General features: G+C 42.5%; 1 long non-coding RNA gene across 3 annotated transcripts; it reads left to right on the top strand.

Moving 5' to 3' along the window:
* Positions 1–396: 396 nt before the first annotated feature.
* On the top strand, positions 397–4,009 carry LOC127312944 (uncharacterized). 3 transcript variants are annotated; one of them, XR_007858707.2, is made up of 5 exons: positions 397–757; positions 1,564–1,834; positions 3,056–3,152; positions 3,252–3,356; positions 3,542–4,009. It is a non-coding gene; the product is annotated as an uncharacterized lncRNA (long non-coding RNA). The 3 variants fall into 3 exon arrangements; XR_007858706.2 differs by having other exon boundaries at positions 1,555–1,834; XR_007858705.2 differs by having other exon boundaries at positions 399–1,834.
* The last annotated feature ends 1,991 nt before the right edge of the window (positions 4,010–6,000 follow it).

Genomic DNA, 6,000 nt, shown 5'->3' with positions numbered 1-6,000 from the left:
CGCGCATACCATCACTAATAGGTCATCGACAGTGTTCTGGTTTTTTATTTTATAAGTTCTCATATGTTTATATCTGTCATATCTTCAGAAAGTAAAAATCTAAGGCCTATCTTTTTTTTTTTTTTTTTGAGGCTAGCGCGTAGGTCTCATAGCTAAATCTAAGGCCTATCTGTTTCATCTGGATCGCAATAGTACATACGGGCCGTATCAGGGGCTGGAGCAGCTGCCGGTCTGGCTACGTCCAGTCGCATGGTAGTTTAATTCTAGGGCATTTACTGTTCACTTCCTCCATTTTTTCCAATAATATAAAAAATATACTTTCCCTCCACCTAAAATATAGCTTTCCCTCCACTTATCATTTTTTTCGCCGGTTATTTCTTATGTGCCCACTTCCCCTATTTCTCTGCTCCTCTCCCCCATTTTCTCCGCGCACGGGATCGACCGGAGGCGACCTCCGTCCTCCGATCAATCCGCCTCAGCGAGGTCAAACGGCGCAGCCCTCCTCGTCTGTGGGATCGAGTGCCGGCCTCCTCGCACGATCTTCTCCCTCGCGCCCCTGCTCGCTCGAAAGCCGCCGCCCTCCTCACCGGCTGGATCAAGCGTCGGCCTCGCCCGCGGCCATCTCCGTCCACACCCACATGAACGCCTCAGGCTGCACCCGCGAGAATGCCACCACCTGCAAACGCGTGAATGCCTCCACCTACTCCTGCAAGAACGTCGCCGCCTGTACCCACGCGAACGCCTCCTACTCCTCAAGGTAACAAGACTAACAACCCCTTCTACAAATTTTCGTAGTAGTGGGCACTGCAGGAGTGCAGGTACTTCGTGTATTTGTTGCTATGTGTCACCATCTTTTTTGCAGACTGTGCTGCGTGATGCTTTTCTTCTACCCTTTGTAGTAGCTTGCTGTTGATATTTGAGATCGATCCAAATATTAACCTGTGTGTCTGACGGATAATGAATTTCATGCTCTTATGAAGTAATTAACGGATTATTTATCACAAGCCAAATAACATATGTGATTTTTCTTATTGATGTATTCATTCATCGGTCAAGAAGTAGAGATGTACTCCAGTCTGTATTTGTCATATCTCTGAATGCGTAACTAAGTTTCTAAGCAATTTTTTCTGTATTTTTCATATCTCTGAATGTGCAATCAAGTTTCCTGTAAATAAAAGGATCGTTTCTAAGATTGTTCTTTTTGTATTTGTCATATGTCTGAACCTATACATATAAATTACTAAGAAGTTCATTTTGTAAACTTAATGAAAGGATGAAATAAGTTCTTGGCTGTCATTTTTCTTGGTCTATGTGCTGAAACTACTACAATATGTCCTGAAACTGAACTCTTTTGAGGTGATGCCCTATTTACATGTTTTTCCTTATTAAAGAGATAAAGTGAGTCGTGATATTGCTAGGATGGTCAGGTAGACATGACATGAGGCCTTTGTCAAATAACTGACTGTATGGTTTTGGTCATTGCTTTTCTAACTCTTAGCATGATATGTTAACATATTATGATACTAATATTTCATGATACCCTTCTTGGCCAAGGGAGTACAGTCATGCCCGCAACTCTGGAGTATGAGAGAAACAGGTTGGCAAGGATTAAGAGGCGCATGGCTGATGAGGCAGGTCCTCCTGCAGACATATGAAACATAGCTACTGAACTGTTATACAGTCAGAATGCAAATCAAAACAGGGGTGCAAAGGTGTGGATGGTGGCAGTGGCTCCAAATTTGAGCCAAATGATGAGGAGGGGGCTGATGATGCCGATGAGTTTTCTGGAGAAGAAGAGGAGCAGGGGCCAACTCTACATGTGTCAAAGAAAAAGGTACTATATTTCAGTGTCATACATAGTAGATAATGTCTTCTTTTCTAACCTGTTCATGTACATGTGTATATCAGCATTTCGACTCTACTTACTCAGATCTATGTTAAAAAGAGTGCAAAAGTAACTTTAATTTATCTCTGCATCAAATTTCCCAGCCGTTGTGCACAAAATGCAAGCAACATTCTGTGTTGATTGATGTAGGTTCTATTTGCATCACTCTTGTAACATGCTTGATTAATACACAATAAAATTAGCATGCACATCATGTTTGTACGTGTATTTTCTTAAGCAATAATTTCCTGTAATAGAATCATAATGGAAAGAAAGGCATCAGCCTTGTAGTTCAAAAATAAAATCCAGATAAATGTATCTTTTCATTACTAGAGTGACACCAACATTAATAGTTTGTGTTGGATCATATCAGTTGACTGTATGACTTTTATGTGCAAACTACTTCCATTTAGATACCCAATAGGCCAAGCCAAGCGGCACATCATCACCATCAATCCATAAATAGTTGATAATTGTATGTGCTGATGCATATGCAAATCGTCCTACATATATGCAAATGTAGCACTATCTAGAGCATGGAAAAGGATGGCTCATGGCTGGATGGACATCTTGGTAGCTTACTGAAACAGAGACGTTGTAGCATCTTGGTAGCTTACTGAAACAGAGACGTTGTAGCACTATCTATTTTTGTCTTATTATTTAATGCAGATTTCAACTTATTAAGACCATGTATAAGTCAATGTTGATTCACCGCCTTGTTTTTTTCTAATTTGTTTGAATCAAGTAAAGCAAGCTTCTACAAATCCACGGAAGAAAGTGTGCCCGAACCAAAACCACAGTACCTACTACCACAAGAACAATAAGAGAATCGGCATCTAGACTTAACTAGACTGATCAGACCCCACACAGTTAGCACTCAGCATAAGGCCTGGGAAACTAGCTGTACCATGTACAATCTTCTGATCATGCTTGTAGGTGTTAGGATTTTCTCACAACTCCCTAACTGAGTATAATAGGTTGATTGATATTCATGTTTTGGCCAGACCTAACTAGCAGCTGTTGAGCATATTTGAAGCAATATATCTCTTTATTGTACTTGCAATCCAGAATTGATATCTATGTTCTTCATCCTTGTAGTGATAACATATTCACTGTTTTAACATATATTTGTTGCTACTTATAATACTAATGTTCATTTTCTTCATATAGAAAATTTGGGCCAAGAACAAGCAGAACCGAGAAGCTGTCAAGCATCACCAATCTACGGGCTCTAGATCTTATACTTCTCATTTCCACCATCTTTTAGGTATCCTGCCCATTTTCTTCACTATATTTTCTACCACATTTTTTCTACTTTCATATTTAGAGTACTAATTATATGAATTCATACGTCTTGTAAAAATAGACAAGTACAACAATGAGGACCCTAGTCCCATTGAGTTTTTTTGAAGAGACCCACACCACCAGAAAGACGGGATGCATGATGAGCACAGCTTCCCTTGAAGCTTATGTGAGATTTCTCCTCTATTTTTGGTTACTTGAATAGCTATTGTTGCTGCTGTAATTATCGTTGGTTGATATGCTTCCGGCTGCTTGCTATGCTATTGGATGTTTGTTGTGCCGCTGGTTGTTTCTGTGTTGCTTGCTATTGAACCACTTTTATCTAACTTGAGCAATGATGCTTTTCTTCTACAGACTGCTATGGGAAAAAAAAGAAGTGATGCACTAAAGGAGCACAACACCTCGAGCACCTTCCTTTCTACCATGGGTAACAATCAAGATATGGGAGGTCTAAGGACATCAGCTTCCGCAGAACGCGTTCAAGAGTTAGATGGAAAATCTGAACAACAAAATAGAGAGGGAACAGAGGCAAATGTGATGTAGGTAAAACACAAGAGGCTGCACTTATAAAGAGATGAAAAGGAAGCAGCACGAACTATTGGAGGCCATGAAGAAGAGCACGGAAGAAAAGAATAAATCATATAAAAAGAAGCAAGAAGAACATGATGGCCTTATTAGATTCCTCTTACGGAAACATGCAACTTAGACTAGGCACCATACTTGATGGTGCATGAAGGCTACGCTTATATGGTGTGCTATCCTAGTATGATCTTATTCTGTTATGTACAACGATTTTGTTTTGAGTTAGATGCCAATTGAGTATATCTTGTCATACGTATATTAAATTTAGTGCAAAAAATGAAAAAAGATATGTACACAAAATGGGAAAAACATGGTAAAATAATTTTAAAATTATACAGGAAATAACTATTTAATTCAGGAAAACAAAAAACTAACGAATACGAAATAAAAAAATTAAATTACAAATTAAAAAATATCCTAAATTAATTAAGACATCACATATGATGTCATTCACATCCATGACGCTAATCCGTGACGTTTCTTAGCGTGAGATGGTCTCTCAAGGTGCTGACATCACACATGACATCATCCGTATTTGGTGACGTTTTTTCACGCGCCGCGTCACTAGAAGTAATCTGTGACGGGGATTCCGTGACGATGCTCGTGACGCTCTAACTACGTCACAAAGGGGTCTTCCGTGACGTTTATTGCTATTGCATGACGTCTTGAGCCCGTCACAGTATGTCAGATCTCTTATAGTGCATAAATAGGAACTATTCACTTGCCAACTTCCTCTATTGCATGCACAACTCCGGACGGCTGCTCACTTGCCTCCATATATCGTAACACGAAACCATCACGAATAAAAGTTTTGAAGTCCTCCCAAGTACAAGAAAAGTCTCCTCTTTCAACCGCATCACACCACCAATGGTCTAACTCCTCGTCCACACGCCGGTGAGCAAGAACAAGTGCATCATATCCACTGAACTTCCCATTGTATATGTGACATCGATTGAAACCCAGTTCCATGTGCTTTTCCTAATCTTCATACTCCTCAACTGTCGCCAAATGGTGTAATACCAACCAAGCTTGGATGCATGACGTTGTATCCCCAGCCTACTGTCAAGATAATCATTGAAAACAACACTTGACTTCTTACCACGCGAACACGGTAGGCCAAAAACATCACCTGGAAACGAATTCGTCGCAGAAGACTGCTGAGCTGCCGATCAGGGAGCTGGTTGCGCCAGCATGGGAACCGGATGGTCCGGCCAGAGAGCCGGTTGGACCGGCCTGGGGTCCGGCTGATCCGATCTGTCATCCGGTCTGGCCGGCCTGGGCGCCGGCTGGTCCGGCCCAGGGGCCGGTCTGACCGGACTGTGCACCGGGCTGCCATGTGGAACTCCCAGTAGAGCCCCTGGAACTGACCCGGATGGCACCGGCTAGAGGTCCGGTTTTGGCCGGCTTGGCCGGCCTGGGGCCCGGTCTGGGCGCCGGATCTGGTCGTGAATTGCCTTCTTCTTCCCGATTCCAAACACCAAATTTCGCGATTTTGACACCTGGAACATCCATGGATGATAGGCAACTGCACCACAACAACACCAATCTTCCTCCAACCAACCTCCTTCAACCTAGAGCCAATCTCCTCTTATGGAAACCGATCCGATGAGATCGATCAACACAATCTCGCCGTGAGCAACCCAGAAATCTGATACCACATGATAAGGGGTATCCCAGCTGATCCTCCTACGGTGTTGCCCGACCTTTCACAGCGAGAAACCGTGTAGATAGATACATCCAATTACGCACGGAACGCAACCTGAAGTAGGCGATAAATCCAGCAAGCAACATGATGGAGATCACCACGCCCCAAGACCAAAACACGATAATCCTTGATGAACACAAGAACCTCCGCATAAACTATAATGGATAAACGGCGACGCCGTCCCCGGAGGGATGCTTCACCAAGCACACACGCGATAGCGTCTAATCTTAACTCAAACTGGTTCTTACCCTAATCCTAGCCACACCCGCCCTTATATGAGGGGGTGGCCGGCCTGCCCCTAGTGGGCCTCTCTACCTTAGTTTGGACATGCCCAAACCAAACTGACTCAATTCAATAAAAACCCTAATTTTTGGCAGCTCATATTCGTATATATATCAATAATTCACAGGTGCATTAGCCATGGTCGCCTCTCGTATTTTATCTCGATGGAGAGAAGGGGAAAGTAGGATTTGGGGATAGGGTTAGGAAACTTAGGATAGGATAGGGATCGGTTTTCGTGACCAAT

Source organism: Lolium perenne, chromosome 7 (genome assembly GCF_019359855.2).
Source record: "Lolium perenne isolate Kyuss_39 chromosome 7, Kyuss_2.0, whole genome shotgun sequence".
Taxonomy (NCBI): Eukaryota; Viridiplantae; Streptophyta; class Magnoliopsida; order Poales; family Poaceae; genus Lolium; species Lolium perenne.
The sequence above is the reverse complement of the archived record's forward strand: the minus strand, read 5'-3'. Positions and strand labels throughout refer to the sequence as shown.